The sequence below is a fragment of the Triticum dicoccoides genome, chromosome 5A (genome assembly GCF_002162155.2).
Source record: "Triticum dicoccoides isolate Atlit2015 ecotype Zavitan chromosome 5A, WEW_v2.0, whole genome shotgun sequence".
Classification (NCBI taxonomy): domain Eukaryota; kingdom Viridiplantae; phylum Streptophyta; class Magnoliopsida; order Poales; family Poaceae; genus Triticum; species Triticum dicoccoides.
In genome coordinates, this window is record NC_041388.1 from 506941895 (window position 1) to 506959308 (window position 17414).

Genomic DNA, 17414 nt, shown 5'->3' on the forward strand with positions numbered 1-17414 from the left:
CATCTGGGCTATTCTGTTACCCTACTTGAACTGATGAATTCAAGCGGCTGAACTGATGAAATTCGAGCGCTTGAACTGATGCTTTCTGTTTCTGTTAAAAATCGTCTTCTTTAGTTCAATTTTTTGGCAATTTTTTTTGTCGAAACGGGGCGTGTAATATATCGTTGGAAAGCTCTTGACATCTACATTACAATTTTATAATTTTTTTTTGCAAAAAAAATGGTTTAAGTGCAGTTTTGAAAAAACCGTTTTTTCAAAACCGAAAACACAAAACATATTTTGGACGTAATTTTGAAATGGTTTGTCGGAATTGAGCAAATGAGATGGCGTTGGAAAGTTTGTGAAAATCCACATCTTCCACATATCTACTATTTTTCAAATTCTATATGATTTAAAGTAATTTGAAAAATGATGAAATTCTGGGCGAAATGTATTTTCGCTGTTTTTTTGCAAACGCTTTGTCAGATTGACGCAAATGATACGGAGTTGGAAAGCTATGGAAAATGCGCAAATTTTGCATATAGAAAGTTTTTTTCTAATTCCTTACGTTTTAAATACGAATTCAAATATGGTGAAATTTGGTTTCAAACGCGATTTTTTTAAAAAGTTTATCAAAATGGGGCAAATAATATATCGTTGGAAAGCTATCGAAAATGCGAAACTTAGTCATGTTGAACATTTTCTCAAATTCACAACCATTTAAGAGTAATTTGAAATACGGTGAGACCCATCGTGCTGTTTTTTCGTCCGAAAAACAAAGTACTCGTACTGATTTATGTGTTTGTTTGTACTGAGGTATTTTTCATAGAGTATTTTGAATACGGTGAGACCGATCGTGTTTTTTTCAATTCAAAAATAGAGTAATCGAACTGATCTCCGTATGGATTTGTATAGAGCGTGTTTTCACCGACCAAAGCACATTCTTTTAATAAAACATGCTATCTTTTCTCTGGCCGTGAAATTGTGTTCATTGAACCTCCCTATGGCCTCGGTTGAACTATTAGGTTTTTTCTGACTATATTGAACTGGCGCAATGCCTTGCATTAGCTAGTTAAATATTTTTACACAAGGAAAGCCTATATTGAACTAGCGCAATGCCTTGCATTAGCTAGTTAAATATTTTTACACGAGGAAAGACTGTTATGGGGTGTGTGTATACATTGCTTTACGTTGTAACCCCTTGATCCGATGCATGTTCACCGTTGAACCGACGCATGGTCATGAGAGAACTGATGTTGTTTTGCAAGGTGGACTTTCAATATAACTCGCAACAAGTTGGCACCATGTTCACTACAGCAGCTATGCAATATAGGAAACAAACTTTCACCCCAAAAACTGAGAACAAAATTCTTCATGTGCAAATTCCATTAGGCACCAAACAACAGTTCTCCAACAATACAGTCCAAGAGTCCATAGAGCATTTTGTTCAAGATTTCATATATGCACTTTATTTTATATATGAGAACAAAATGCTTCCTAGAAAGTACAGAAAGTTCATAGAGTATATCTCTTTGTTCAAAACACACACTATGATACTAGAACTACTGAGAGTTCTCCAACAATACTCTATGAACAGGTCTAGGAGTTCACAGAGTTATCAGTCCAGGAACACTTTATGAACATGTCCAGGAGTTCATAGAGTTCTATGTAAAAAATGATATAGGAGTAACAGAATTACTGCCAACAAGAGAGAGGTTCCCATTTGATTTCACAAAAAATCTTGTATCCTCCAAACAGTAGTACTGAGGCCAATAAAGCATTGGAGCAACCTGGGCACAAGTGCAGAAAAGTTATACAATATATCCCTCATTTTGAACTACTATCACAAAAATCGGACATAACTGGATGGAGGGACTTGCTTCAACCATAACTTCTATGTTGTCTCCTTCTTATCAAATGAGCACACTAATTGTACATATGGTTTTGTTGGAAATAAACCGGCATACCCTCCAGTCTGTGAGCGGGTTGGACTAGCTCCCAGGGGCCCATTCGGCACCAGTTTTTTTGGAAATGGAGGCGTGCCCCCAGCCTCTCCATCATAATTCGGCACCAATTGCTCCCTGCATTTAATCATAACAAGTCCTGAGTTCCCATAACAAGTTCAAACACATTCTAAGTGACTTGCACAATTAGTTTCATATTTGTGTAACCAAGCAAGTTCATGTTCAGTAACTTTAGAAGTCCCCAAAGAAACCTGAAAAGATTTCTACTTTGAAATACTTCATTTTTACTTCCCAAATACTTTATTTGTTTTGAAACATGAACTTCTACATTTATTTCCTTAGAACTTGTTATCTTTTCCATGTGAATTCCATGGGGGTTTTGTGTTTCATTATTTTTGTCTATGTTGTTTTCTGTTTTGTATGAACTTATAGGGTTATACATGTTGAACTTATAGACCAGTGGTGCTCAGACGCAGGGGGTAGGCGACAGCGGCATGTTGGACTGCACTGGACATTTTTTTCTGCACTAGATAGTGTGTAGACATGCTGCCAAGGTCACACACATGTTTTGCTAGAACAAGTTGAACTGAATATCTTTTCATTTTGAACTTTGAAAGAAGCTACAACTTCTGTTGCCCAAATGTGTATATAATTTTAAGTTTTCCAAGCACATACCTTTCTGTTCTTGTTTGTTGACGGGCACACCGCCCCTACTCCTACGGACTGATGGCATCGACGAAGTGGAGCTGAAGGAGCAAGGATCACGAGCAGCCTATGGACTGAACCTCACTGTGAATGGTTCGACACCAACGACATGTTTGGAAGGGCAATGGCAGTCAACATCTTATAGCCCCCTATTTTGATAAAAAAATATCAAGGCTTCGGTATGAACAACTGAATTGTTAGAAATGTACAGTCAACATCTTTTTGTTTTGAATTTTTTCTAAACTTATTAAGTTTCTATGTATGAACATATAAAGTTTCCAAGAATGAACTTTTTGCTATGGGAAAACTGTAACATGCATATACGCACTAAAGACTCTGCCTACTGAGCATAGTATGATAGCAAAACGAAGCAACAAGTTACTGAGATTAGCGAACCAATAGTAAATGATGTCTGACTGGAATATGCAAAAGACAAGTCATAGTGATGAACTTACATCTCCATCTTCCTCTGTCAAATGGGAAAAAGTAGCAGCAAACACATAAATTGTGCTATAGTGTGTTTGTGCTTCTCTTGTTTGCTGAGAAAAATGAGAGTGAGAGTTATAACTGAAAAATGATACAATTATTTGATACTATAATATCGATTTAGATAGTTGAAGAAATACCAATTATTACAATATTATGAAAAAATGTTATATATGGCAGTTCTATGTGAGTTAAGAAAATGGTTCGAAGGGTGTTTACGAAAATGCTGAGACAGATATATACTTACATTGCTGGTCTTTGATTTATACTGACAATGTATATTTTGTATTTAATTTCTACACCTTTCTCCTAAAACCAATATCAAGTATACATACACAGTAAGAAAAGGTTTTGGCTGGGATGAAGGAATTATCTTCATTACTGTTATGTCTTGCAGGAACTTGGTAGAACTGTTTCGAGTCATATATTCTTATTTGGGGAGATATCCATTGAGGTATCTGGTCAGCTCTGTTGACTGTGGTGAGGGAATGCCGGCTCTAACAATTTAAGCTCTTTGTTTTCGGTGATTTCAACTATTTGTCCTATACTGAATTTCCGAAACTATCAATGTGTATGCAGATCAATAGACCACTGATGCATAGTATATATTTCAATTCTAGCAGACCATATCGATACGCTATGCACGTGGTGGCAGTACCTTTTTTCTTGGCAGTAGATCATGTTCACACTTTGCACCATTCTTTTGCTCTGTTGACCGAGACGGGGTACCCTGTTCTCTCCACCTTCCCCTGGTTTGTTCTTCAGTTCAACAACCATTTCGCTGAGCTATATGAAACCTTACATTTTGGATTTATACACAGCCAAAAAATAGAAAAAATAGAACTTTCATTAGTAATATCAAACTTGTATGTGCTTGACTAAAAAAGAATGATTTCGTTGTCATTATCCAAAGTTGTACGTTGGACTAAAAATTTCCTTTTTTTATCTTTAGTTCTGAACCTTTTTTTTCTAAACTTACTACTCTATTTGCGTACATTATCCTCTCGTCAGTTTTTTGATTTTAGAATAAGTTTCAGCCCTTGAGCAAGAGCTCGTCCACCACGGGTGTTCGCAGCCGTCCAAGTCGAGGGTTGACGCCAGTCCAAGTAGAATCACACCCACCATCTTCACTAGCATTGCTAATGTTCATATAATATCCCTAGAAAAATCAAATACATTATTATTGGTACAATTTGTATTCTTTCATTAGTTCATATAGAACCCCCTACACACATCAGTAACCAATTAAGCACGCACCGCAACACACCTAGGGCTATATCTTCAGTACACTTTGAACTGATGATATAGTAGATTAGTAGCACAAGAAAACAATTCTGTCGTCACATCTTTAGAATGTTATAGGTACACCCCAGGACTTTTGAACTGATGACATGGTTGTTTTGGATAGGCTGGAGGTGGAACCTTACATCTCATTTCAATTGAGGTTCCATGTGACACTTGCTTCCCATTCAACCTTGCTTCCCATTTCATCAGTACTAGTATGACTCAACAATAAATTCAGAATTGTAGCATCGTTAAGGAAACAATGTCGAGAGCCACCATCGACGGACCACCGCCAATGGGATCCTCGGGAACCCCGCTCATGGATGAGCAATAGCCGCAAGGAGGAGCCCCGCTCATGGATGAGCAGAAGATGCTCGTAAATGAACTTTTTGGGAGGATTTGTATTCTTATGTGTGTACTGTTGTTTTTGCAGAGTGGACTTATGTTCTTATGTACTTTGAACTCTAAAGTCACACAACACAAAAGCCAATGAGCTTTTTTTTCATTTTTCTTTCACATTTTGAACCAGTGAGCTTTTCTTAAGGTGAACTTATATTTTTCATGCACCTTCCCATTTTTCAGATCATACTATATTTCAAAGCCAGCTGTAACACAGCTCAGTTATTTTGCATGAACTTTTTTAAGGAAAAGCTAGAAATATTTACTCAAAGTTCAGTAAAAGATTAAGGGAAATAAATTGCAGTGCCAATAGCGAATCCTCTGCCATTTTAGTGTTCATGCTCAATCCTAATTTCAGCATCATTATCAAAGGAGTTAAAATCCTGATTTGCAAGTACCTCTGGATGCATCAATATACACTTAGCTAGGACTAGTTATTGTGAAATTAAAACTAAAAAGATTGTCCAATTCTCAGAAACATAACAACAAAGAGGTTATGGGCAGCAGAGCACATGTGCTTACCAAAATTCAAATGCACGCCTATCGCAATCTAAAATAATTATTGGAATCGAGAGAATTACAGAGGGATTTCTTCCATTCACAAAATCCATGGCATACATGCTGCAAGTATGGGTGAGAGAGAGGAGACACGAACATGGGGCAGTTGGAGAGTACGGTCGCTAATGTTGCTCACCGACTTGCAATGGAATACTATAGCCCGACAGGTCGCTGGATGGCCTGGGGCGATGGGGTTGGACTGTTGGACGCAATGGCAACCAAACCCGCATTCTGCAGCCCGTTCAACCTCCCTTGTGCTGCAGTTCAGAGAAAAAACAAATTAGCGGGAGAAGAGCAGTAGAGAGGTAAGAGGTAAGACGGATGCATGGACTGCTGTTGGTTTTATTGTTGAACCGCAGCTAAAGACACGGCAGCTGGGATGCCCTCGCGTGCGTGGAGTTTTGAGCAGAGGCGCGGCCGAAACTCACACTCACGGCGGCGAGGAACGCGTGCACCCAGCGGATCCGGCGAGCTGGGTAGCCCCTGGCGGGGGTAGCCGCGGGGGAGGACGAGGCACGGTTGTGGCCAGGGCGGCCAACGCGCTCAAAGGCGGGATCCAGCAGGAGGCGCACAGTGGAGGGAGGGACGGAGGCGTCCAGAGCAAGGGGAAGAGGTGGCCGGCGGCGGGAAAGAAGACGGTCTGCATCCACTAGGCGACCATCATTGACATGGGGGGAGGAGGAGGCCGATGCTGGGTAAGGGACGCGGCCGGCCGTCGGGGAGAGGGAGGCGGCGCGTGGGAGCAGGGGGCGGCGGCGCGTGGGAGCAGGGGGGCGGCGACGCGTGGGAGCAGGGGGCGGCGGCCGATGGCGCGTGGGAGCAGGGGGTGGCGGCGCCGGTGCGTGGGAGCAGGGGGCGGAGCCGTCAGGGAGGGGTGGTTTGACAAGATGCTGGGGAGTGGGTGGGCTTTCTCTGTGTTTCGGGTGGGGGTGCAGCACCGGGTTTTGCAAAATGGATCGGGTCCTTATAGGGGCGAGGGGTAACAGAATAATATTCTGTTACTAGTAACAGAATAGTCCAGCCCTATATATATATATTATCACTATATATATAACTGAAATAAACATCCGATTACATAAGTGACTATACAGATCATTCACACACACCTCAATAAACAGCTGCATGCATTCTAAACTAGGAGAAACGATCGTCTAGTCATCTACTTCTTGTGATGCTCCCACCACTACTCTGTGGCTCGATCCCTCGTCTGGGGCAGGAAGAAGGCACTCCCACATGTCAACGATCCGCATGTACATCTCGTAGCTTGTGTACGCGTCCTTGGCCGCGTACTTGACGTGTTGTTCATCCAGACACTGTGCCAGGCATTCTTGTCCTCTTGCTCTCATCCTTCATCTTCATGTTGTAGGGGTCAATGATGGCTGAGGTGAAGTCTACCAGGGAGTTCTGTTTGTTGTTGTCGTTGCCCCAGACCTTGTAGTGGTCCTGGATGTTGACAAGATTCTGGCATTTCAAGCCCGAAACCTTGAGCGCTTTTAGATCGTTGGTGGTGTCCACCGTAGCGAAACTATAGTCGGAGCTGTTGATAAACCTGGAGAAATGCTTGCAAGGCCTTGTGGCCAGGTGGTAGTGGTAGACGAGGACGTCATGTCGCACACACAACTGGGCAACGACAATCTTCTGATCATGCCCGGCATGACCGATGGTGTATGAGGGAGTCCTGGATTAGGGGGTCTCTGGACAGCCGGACTATATCCTTTGGCCGGACTGTTGGACTATGAAGATACAAGATTGAAGACTTTGTCTCGTGTCCGGATGGGACTCTCCTTGGCGTGGAAGGCAAGCTTGGCAATACGGATATGTAGATCTTGTTCCTTGTAACTGACTCTGTGTAACCCTAGCCCCCTTCGGTGTCTATATAAACCGGAGGGTTTAGTCCGTAGGACGACAACAATCATACCATAGGCTAGCTTCTAGGGTTTAGCCTCTACGATCTCGTGGTAGATCAACTCTTGTAATACTCATATAATCAAGATCAATCAAGCAGGAAGTAGGGTATTACCTCCATCGAGAGGGCCCGAACCTGGGTAAATATCGTGTCCCCCGCCTCTTGTTACCATCTGCCTTAGAAGCACAATTCGGGACCCCCTACCCGAGATCCACCGGTTTTGACACCGACATTGGTGCTTTCATTAAGAGTTCCACTGTGCCGTCACCATAAGGCTTGATGGCTCCTTCGATCATCGGTAACGATGCGGTCCAGGGTGAGGTTTTCCTCCCCGGACAGATCTTCGTGTTTGGCGGCTTCGCGCTACGGGCCAAGTCGCTTGGCCATCTGGAGCAGATCGAGAGCTACGCCCCTGGCCATCAGGTCAGGTTCGGAAACTTAAACTACAATGCCGACATCCGTGGAGACTTGATCTTCGACGGATTCGAGCCCATGTCAGGTGCGCTGCACGATCACGACGAGCATGATTTAGCTCTGCCGTCGGACAGTGTTCGGGAGATCACACTTGCAACTACTCCGGCCTTTAGTCTGGAGCAAATTGCGCCATCCGAGGACGGGTGGATAGACCCCGCCTTGGAGGCCGCACTCTCAGTGGCGATAGAGCCGGATACTGACTTCACCCCTTACGAGAGCCGTGTTGCCGAACCACTGGATTCGTCTCCTACCACGAGATCGAAGAGGCTAAACCCTAGAAGCTAGCCTATGGTATGATTGTGTGTCCTCTCTACGGACTAAACCCTCCAGTTTATATAGACATCGGAGGGGGCTAGGGTTACACAGAGTCGGTTACAAGGAAGGAGATCTACATATCTGAATTTCCAAGCTTGCCTTCCACGCCAAGGAGAGTCCCATCCAGACACGGGACGAAGTCTTCAATCTTGTGTCTTCATAGTCCGACAGTCCGGCCAAAGGATATAGTCCGGCCTTCCGGATACCCCCTAATCCAGGACTCCCTCAGTAGCCCCTGAACCAGGCTTCAATGACGATGAGTCCGGCGCGCAGATTGTCTTCGGCATTGCAAGGCGGGTTCTTCTTCAAACTCTGAGTACCTGTTAAATATTGTCCGACTTCTCGTAAATGTTGCGCTTCTTGGATTCTGCGTCCAATAATGGACATCTTCCACGTGTCAAGCGAATGTGAGGAGCCAAGGTGTTTTTACATTTACCACCCCATCTATGTGAATGAACTGTCTATTAAAGAGACGAGGATCCTCAGATCCAAACCACACCATCCTCCCTCAGTGAGCATTCATCGTAGCGCGCCCGAAAAAATCCATCCCAACATGGCCAGCCAGCGCAGCTCCTCCTCTCGCTCCCACAGCCCCAAGCCCGGAGACTGGGAGAAGTGTTTCGTCCCACACAGCCAATTAGTGAAGCTATAGACCCAGGGATTCCTCCCTCTAGTGTATATGGTCCCGGTTTGAGCCGGGCTAGCCACCTATAATGGCGGGGAGCAAGCGGAGAGCTTTCCCAACCCCTCTAAGGGAGAGCGGGTATGCCTTGTCCCTTATTTGTTAAGGGGACTCGGATTTCCAACCCATCCATTTCTCCGAGGGCTCTTGGAGTTCTACGGACTCCAGTTGCACAACCTCACCCCTGCCTCCATACTGCACATCGCTGGTTACGTAGCCCTTTGCGAGCTGTTTCTGGGTTGCGAAGCTCATTTTGCGCTGTGGAAGAAGTTGTTCTGCCTTGTGCCCCATACACAGAGGGGATCAATATATCAAGTGGGCGCATCGTCGGGACCGGATACCTATCCGGTACCCCGAAGAAGACGTCCGAGGACTGGCCTTCGGAGTGGTTTTATATGGAGAATGCAATAAAAGCCTTAATGCAATGCATTGTTTATTAAAAAACGTGCGTTAGAGCAGAATGATACAGGTAGTGCGATAAGCAAAAAGTAGGACTATGTCCCCTCCAAGGGCAAGCCGAGGAATAATATTAAAACAAGTATTTCACTCGTTATTGTAATCCACCTGGGAGTTCCGTGGTGTGATGTAGCTTTCTGCCTCCTTGGTTGCTGCATCATGTGTTCGGCAATCATGTTGCCGGACAGGGTTTCCAGAGATTAATGTCCTGAAAGAGAGAAAAATAACCAAGCGGGAAGCCCCTAGTGCGGTTTAAGCCGCGTCTTGGGGCCTGCCGTAGTCGTGCCCCCTCCCTACCTGTGCCCATGGTATTTTTAATGCGTAATTATGTACGCGTGGCACGAGTTTCGCCGTTTGGCTTGGGCCGTGGTGGGGGCCGCATTGCTATGCGAGCTCGGAATGTGCCAGGCGGTCCTGTTGCCGATTACTCCAGGGGCTCTTGAAGGTGTTCGGGTCCTTAAACGCCGAACTAGTGGATTGCCTTAAGAGGCTGCTTTGCGCTTCCGCTGCGAGGGCCGCAGTGTGCTCCTCCATTCGGAGAGAGCGCTCTGTGTTTCCATTAACTGTAATGAGCCCCTGAGGTCCTGGCATCTTGAGCTTGAGGTATGCATAATGCGGTACCGCATTGAATCTCGCAAATGCAGTTCGCCCGAGCAGTGCATGATGACCACTATGGAACGGGATTATATCGAAGATTAAATCTATGCTTCAGAAGTTATTCGGGGATCCGAAGACCACTTCCAGTGTGACTGAGCCTGTGCAATGGGCCTCTACGCCTGGTATGACGCCTTTAAAGGTCGTTTTTGTGGGTTTGATCCTTGCGGGGTCTATACCCATTTTGCGCACCGTGTCCTAGTAAAGCAGGTTCAGGCTGCTGCCGCCATCCATAAGGACTCGAGTGAGGTGAAATCCGTCAATAATTGGGTCTAAGACCAGTGCGGCGAATCCACCATGACGGATACTAGTGGGGTGGTCCCTGTGATCGAAGGTGATCGGACAGGAGGACCATGGGTTGAACTTTGGGGCGACTGGCTCCAACGCATATACGTCCCTGAGCGCACGCTTCCGCTCCCTCTTGGGGATGTGGGTTGCATATATCATGTTCACCGTCCGCACTTGTGGGGGGAACCTCTTCTGTCCTCCGGTATTCGGCTGCCGGGGCTCCTCCTCGTCATTGCTATGTGGCCCCTTATCTTTGTTTTCGGCAATTAACTTACCGGCCTGCTTGAACACCCAACAATCCCTATTGGTGTGGTTGGCTGGCTTGTCGGGGGTGCCATGTATTTGACACGAGCAATCGAGTATACGGTCCAAACTGGAAGGGCCTGGAGTGCTTCTTTTGAATGGCTTCTTCCGCTGATCGGGTTTAGAGCCTTTGAATCCAGCATTAACTGCCGTATCCTTGGTATTGCCGCTATTAATGCGACGCTTATGTTTGTTGCGACGTGACCTGCTACTGCCGTCCTTGGTATCTAAAGTACCATGGTTCTTTGATATGTTGTTACTGCGAGCCAGCCAGCTGTCTTCTCCCGCACAAAAGCGGGTCATGAGTGTTGTGAGGGCTGCCATAGATTTCGGCTTTTCCTGACCAAGGTGCCGGGCCAGCCACTCGTCGCAGATGTTGTGCTTGAAAGCTGCTAGAGCCTCTGCATCCGGACAGTCGACGATTTGATTTTTCTTTGTTAGGAACCGTGTCCAGAATTGCCTGGCCGATTCCTATCGCTGCTGAATTATGTGGCTCAAGTCATCGACATCTGGTGGTCGCACATAAGTGCCCTGAAAGTTGTCGAGGAATGCGGCTTCCAGATCTTCCCAACAGCCAATGGACTCTGCTGGCAAGCTGTTGAGCCAATGCCGAGCTGGTCCTTTAAGTTTGAGTGGGAGGTATTTGATTGCGTGTAGGTCATCACCGCGGGCCATGTGGATGTGCAGGAGGAAATCCTCGATCCATACTGCAGGATCTGTCGTGCCGTCCTATGATTCTATGTTTACGGGTTTGAAACCCTCTCGGATTTGACGATCCATTACTTCATCTGTGAAGCATAAGGGGTGTGCGGCACCTCTGTACTGGGCTATATCGCGAGGCAGCTCCAATGAGTCTTGCCCGCTGTGTTCGACACGACCGGATTTACTTTTACTGTATCCGGCGTGACGTTTATCGTCTCGCATAGTGGCGCACCCTCGTGATCCGTAGGTCGATCTTGCATGTTTTGCTTTGTCCTTCAATACGTCTCGCAGGTCTGGCGTATTTCCCCATGCCTTTTTATTTGAATGGCGTCGGGGTGCAGGCTGAGCTTTTGGCTGGAATGCCTCTCTATCGCGGCCACAAGGTGGCCGATCAGCCGCGTCATACGCTTCTTCCTCCAGTCGGGGTAGCAACCTGCATTTTGGGTAACTCTTGGAGGGGCGTTCGAGTTTATATTCCTTGGCCGCGAGGACTTCAGTCCATCTGTCAGCTAGCAGATCTTGATCAGCTTGAAGCTGCTACTGCTTTTTCTTAAGGCTATTTGCCGTGGCTATAAGCCGGCGCTTGAAGCGCTCTTGTTCGACGGGATCCTCTGGCAGGAATTCATCATCGTCGAGGCTTGCCTTGTCTTCGGAGGGGGGCATGTAATTATCATCCTCCGCCTCTCCATCTGCTGCCCTCTCTGGAGGGCTGGCCTCTCCATACTCCTGTCCTAGATCGTGCTGGAGGGGATTGTTGCCATCTTCGGCACTATCCGGAGTGTTATTATCTCCTGTGCCGGTATCACCACTTTTGCTTTGGCGGGACTTAGAGCGGCGCCGCTGACGTCGGCGCTTGGGTTGCTTCTTGGAGGGGTCATCCTCCGTTGTCTCGTCGCCATTGCCTTCTTTGGGTGTGTCCACCATGTATATATCGTATGATGAGGTGGCTGTCCAGTGCCCCGTGGGCAGTGGTTCCTCTTCGTCTCCCGCATCGTCGTCCATACCGTTGATGTCTTCAGAGTCGAAGTCGAGCATGTTGGTTAAGTCGTCGACAGTGGCTACTAAGTGGGTGGTGGGTGGGCAGCGAATTTCTTCGTCATCCGCATCCCAATCCTGCCGGACATAGTTCGGCCAGGATCCTCCTGACAAGGAGAGAGACCTTAATGAGTTCAGTATGTCGCCAAAGGGCGAGTGCTGAAAAATATCCGCGAAGGTAAACTCCATGATCGGCGCCCAATCGGATTCGCTAGGAACGGGCGCAGGCGGTTCGGAGTCCGTGGCCGAAGACGGATCCGGCAGTCTGACAACACGACTCTCTTGCAGGGTAAGGTCGATGTTTGGCTCGATCGCCGCTGAGGGTAAGGCCTCCGTGGCGGGGTCCATCCACCCGTCCATGGACGGCCCAACTGGCTCCGAATTGAGGGTCGGAGCAGCTGCCGGTGCGATCTCCTGAACACTGTCTAATGGTAGAGCTAAATCGTACTCATCGTGACCGTGTGACGCACAAGGCAGAGGCTCGAATCCGTCGAAGATCAAGTCTTCGCGGATATCGGCCGTGTAGTTTAAGCTTCCAAACCTGACCTGGTGGCCAGGGGCGTAACTTTTGATCTGCTCCAGATGGCCAAGCGAGTTGGCCCGCAGTGCGAAGCTGCCGAATACAAAGATCTATCCGGGGAGAAAAGTCTCACCCTGGACTGCATCGCTATCGATGATCGTAGGAGCCATCAAGCCTAACGGCGATGACGCAAAGAAACTCTCAATGAAAGCACCAATGTCGGTGTCAAAACCGGCGGATCTCAGGTAGGGGGTCCCGAACTGTGCGTCTAAGACGAATGGTAACAGGAGGCAGGGGACACAATGTTTTACCCAGGTTCGGGCCCTCTTGATGGAGGTAAAACCCGACATCCTCCTCAATTTATTCTTGATGATATGGGTATTACAAGAATTGATCTACCACGAGATCAGAGAGCCTAAATCCTAGAAGCTAGCGTATGGTATGATTGTATGTTGTCCTACAGACTAAAACCCTCCGGTTTATATAGACACTGGAGAGGGTTAGGGTTACACAAGGTCAGTTACAAAGGAGGAAATAGCCATATCCGTATCACTAGCGAGAGTGATGATTCCGTTGGGCCCGGGCATTTTGAGCTTCATGTACCCGTAATGGGGCATGGATTGGAAGATCGTGAACGCCTCCCGCCCTAAAAGGGCGTGGTATCCGCTACTGAACGGGGCCACTTGGAATGTAATTTCTTCGGACCTATAGTTCTCCGGTGTGCCGAATACCACATCTAGTGTGATTTTCCCAGCACAGCGTGCTTCCCGACTGGGGATGGTTCCTCTGAAGGTTGTGCTGCTTTGCTCAATGCGGTTCTAGTCTATTTCCATTTTTTGAATTGTTTCCTCATAAATGAGGTTTAATCCACTGCCGCCGTCCATGAGTACTTTGGTGAGTCGAAAGCCATCCACAATTGGACTGAGGACCAGTGCAGCTGGTGCTCGGGCTGTTCGGAATTTAGGTTCGTCATTGGCATTGAAGGTAATAGCCGTGTCACTCCATGGATTTATTGTTGCCACGTGGCAGATTTCGGCAAGGCTGCGGAGTGTTCGCTTGCGCCTATTATTTGATGCGAAGGTTTCAAAGACTGTTAATACCTTATTGTTATCCCCGGGATGGTGCTCTGTGGCATCTGGGATGAGAAGATCCTCACCACTTTTGGCCACCTGCCGGAGTACCCAACATGCTCTAAGGCTGTGTGTTGGTATGGTATCCACTGTACTATGAATTTTGCAGGGTTCGTTGAGCCATCCCTCCAATACAATTCCACGCCCTGTAGAGGGTTTTTGCTTCTTTGTAATTAACTCGGGTGTCTTATGATAGTGCACCCTTTTACTTTGGACTGGGTGTATATTTGGAGCCGGATTATCCCAAAATTTCGTTTCGGTTTTCCAGGTGCTTTCCATCGCACAGTACTTTCGTACTATGGACGCCAAGTCAGCAAAGCGTGATATGTCACGACGACTTATGGCGTTAATGATTCCCTTGTCCGTGCAATTATTGCGGAAAAATGAGACTGCGTCTTCCTCGCGACAGTCCTTAACCTTGTTCATCACAAGGAGGAATCTGGCCCAATAATGATGTACTGTTTCCTGGGGCGCTTGCCTGATGTGGGAAAGATCGTTTATGTTTGGGTGGGTGGGTGGATTTGAGTCCGAACCCTTACCCGATATGAGACCCAGGGGCCGAGGAGTTTCCAATCTTGGAAGTTCGGGTTCCGGGATATTGCCCGATAAGTCTGGCCCGCCGCCTGACTCTAGGTTCAGGGCTTGGGTGATGTCCTCCCGTAAACGGGTTTCCGGCTCGGAGAGCTCAGGAATCCGGACATAGTTAGTCCTCGAGATAGAGGAAGAATCGCCACATTGTTCCTCCACCACCGCAATATGATGGGTGACCGGTGGAGAGTTAATCCCCCTTTGATCGGGTTTAAGCCCAATCCGATCATAGTCTATAGCGACTCCCAAGGCGGCGATGCGATCCAAGAGCTCATTTAGGGATGAGAGCTCCATTGGATCCATCTGCTCAGCTAATTCCGAGCTGACGTGGAGGCTATTTTCGATGACCCGAGAAGTCATCATCGGTGCAGCAGCCGAACGGGCGGTCATGATGAAACTGCCTAGCCGGAGAGTTTGGCCGATAGCCAGGGCTCCCCCAGCGGTAATGTTGTTTTTAACAACGAGACGAGGCATCCTTCCTTACGGTGACGGCATAGTGGAACTCTCAATGAAAGCACCAATGTTGGTGTCAAAACCGGCAGATCTCGGGTAGGGGGTCCCGAACTGTGCGTCTAGGCGGATGGTAACAGGAGGCGGGGGACACGATGTTTTCCCAGGTTCGGGCCCTCTTGATGGAGGTAATACCCTACGTCCTGCTTGATTGTTCTTGATAATATGAGTAGTACAAGAGTTGATCTACCACGAGATCGAAGAGGCTAAACCCTAGAAGCTAGCCTATGGTATGATTGTGTGTCCTCTCTATGGACTAAACCCTCCGGTTTATATAGACACCTGAGGGGGCTAGGGTTACACAGAGTTGGTTACAAGGAAGGAGATCTACATATCCGAATTGCCAAGCTTGCCTTCCACGCCAAGGAGAGTCCCATCCGGACACGGGACGAAGTCTTCAATCTTGTATCTTCATAGTCCGACAGTCCGGCCAAAGGATATAGTCCGGCCGTCCGGATACTCCCTAATCCAGGACTCCCTCAACGACAACAATCCCCTCCAGCACGATTTAGAGTGGGAGGGTGAACAAGCTAGCCCTCCAGAGCGGGCAGCAGATACAAAATCGGAGGAGTACAATTACATGCCTCTCTCCGAAGACGAGGTGAGCCTCGGCAACGAAGAATTTATCATGCCTGAGGATCCCGTCGAGTAGGAGCACTTCAAGCGCTGGCTTATAGCCACAGCAAATAGTTTGAAGAAAAAGCAACAACAACTTCGAGTTGATCAAGATTTGCTAGCAGACAGATGGACCGAAGTCCTTGCGGCCGAGGAATACGAACTCGAGCGCCCCTCCAAGAGTCACCCAAAGTACAGGTCGCTACCCCGACTCGAGGAGGAAGCATTGTAACCTACATCACCAGTGTACGATGCGGCTGACCGGCCACCTCGTGGCCGAGCCAGAGAGGCGTTTCAGCCTGAAGTTCAGCTTGCACCCCGCCGCCACTCAAAAATACCAAGGCCCGGGGCAACACATGGGACCTGCGAGACGTATTGGAAAGCAGGGCAAAACAGGCAAGGTCGATATACGGGTCACGAGGGCGCGCGCCAACACGGGACAATGACCGTCACGCCGGATACACTAAAAGTAAATCCGGTCGGGCCGAATACAGCAGACAAGACTCATATGAACTGCGTCGTGATATAGCCCGGCACAGAGGCGTCGCACACCCCCTATGCTTCACTGATGAAGTTATGGATCACGAATTCCGGGAGGGTTTTAAACTCGTAAATATCGAATCGTATGATGGTACAACAGATCCTGCTATATGGATTGAGGATTTCCTCCTCCACATCCACATGGCTCGCGGTGATGATCGGCATGCCATCAAGTACCTCCCACTAAAACTCAAAGGACCAGGTCGGCATTGGATGAATAGCTTGCCAGCAGACTCCGTCGGCAGTTGGGAGGATTTGGAAGACGCATTCCTTGACAACTTCCAGGGCACTTATGTGCGACCACCGGATGCTGATGACTTGAGCCATATAACTCAGCAGCCAGGGGAATCGACCAGGCAATTTCGGACACGGTTCCTAACTAAGAAAAACCAAATTGTCGAATGTCCGGATGCAGAGGCCTTAGTGGCATTCAAGCATAACATCCGTGACGAGTGGCTCGGCCGGCACCTCGGCCAGGAGAAGCCGAAGTCTATGGCAGCCCTCACGACACTCATGACCCGCTTTTGCGCGGGCGAGGATAGCTGGCTGGCTCGCAGCAACAACACATCAAGGAATCCGGGCACTTCGGATACCAAAGATGCCAATGCCAGACCACGTCGTAACAGACACAAGCACCGCAACAACGGCGATAACGCCGATGATACGATAGTCAGTGCCGGATTCAGAGGCTCTAGATCCGGTCAGTGGAAAAAGCCATTCAAAAGAAGTACTCCGGGCCCGTCCAGTTTGGATCGCATACGTGATTGCTCGTGTCAAATCCACGACACCCCCGATAAGCCAGCCAATCACACCAACAGAGAATGCTGGGTGTTCAAGCAGGCCGGCAAGTTGGATGCCGAAAACAAGGACAAGGGGCTGCATAGTGATGACGAGGAGGAGCCCCGGCCGCCGAACACGGGAGGACATCAGAGGTTCCCCCCACAAGTGAAGACGGTGAACATGATATACGCAACCCACATTCCCAAGAGGGAACGGAAGCGTGCACTAAGGGACGTCTATGCGATGGAGCCCATCGCCCCAAAGTTCAACCCATGGTCCTCTTGTCCGATCACCTTCGATTGCAGGGACCACCCCACTAGTATCCGTCATGGCGGATCCGCCGCACTGGTCCTAGACCCCATCATTGACGGATTTCACCTCACTCGAGTCCTTATGGATGGCGGCAGCAGCCCGAACCTGCTCTATCAGGATACAGTGCGCAAAATGGGTATAGATCCGTCGAGGATCAAACCCATCAAAACCACCTTTAAGGGCGTCATCCTAGGTGTAGAGGCCCATTGCACGGGCTCAATCACACTAG

At 47.9% G+C, this 17414-nt stretch overlaps 2 long non-coding RNA genes across 2 annotated transcripts; both read right to left on the reverse strand.

Moving 5' to 3' along the window:
- Window positions 1-2624: 2624 nt before the first annotated feature.
- LOC119297678 lies at window positions 2625-3944 on the reverse strand. Its single transcript, XR_005145709.1, has 3 exons — window positions 3793-3944; window positions 3104-3187; window positions 2625-2797 (listed from the first exon to the last, which is right to left on the reverse strand). It is a non-coding gene; the product is annotated as an uncharacterized LOC119297678 (long non-coding RNA).
- A 262-nt stretch (window positions 3945-4206) lies between these two features.
- LOC119297680 lies at window positions 4207-6087 on the reverse strand. The gene is made up of 3 exons (XR_005145710.1): window positions 5804-6087; window positions 5473-5632; window positions 4207-4293 (listed from the first exon to the last, which is right to left on the reverse strand). It is a non-coding gene; the product is annotated as an uncharacterized LOC119297680 (long non-coding RNA).
- Window positions 6088-17414: the final 11327 nt, after the last annotated feature.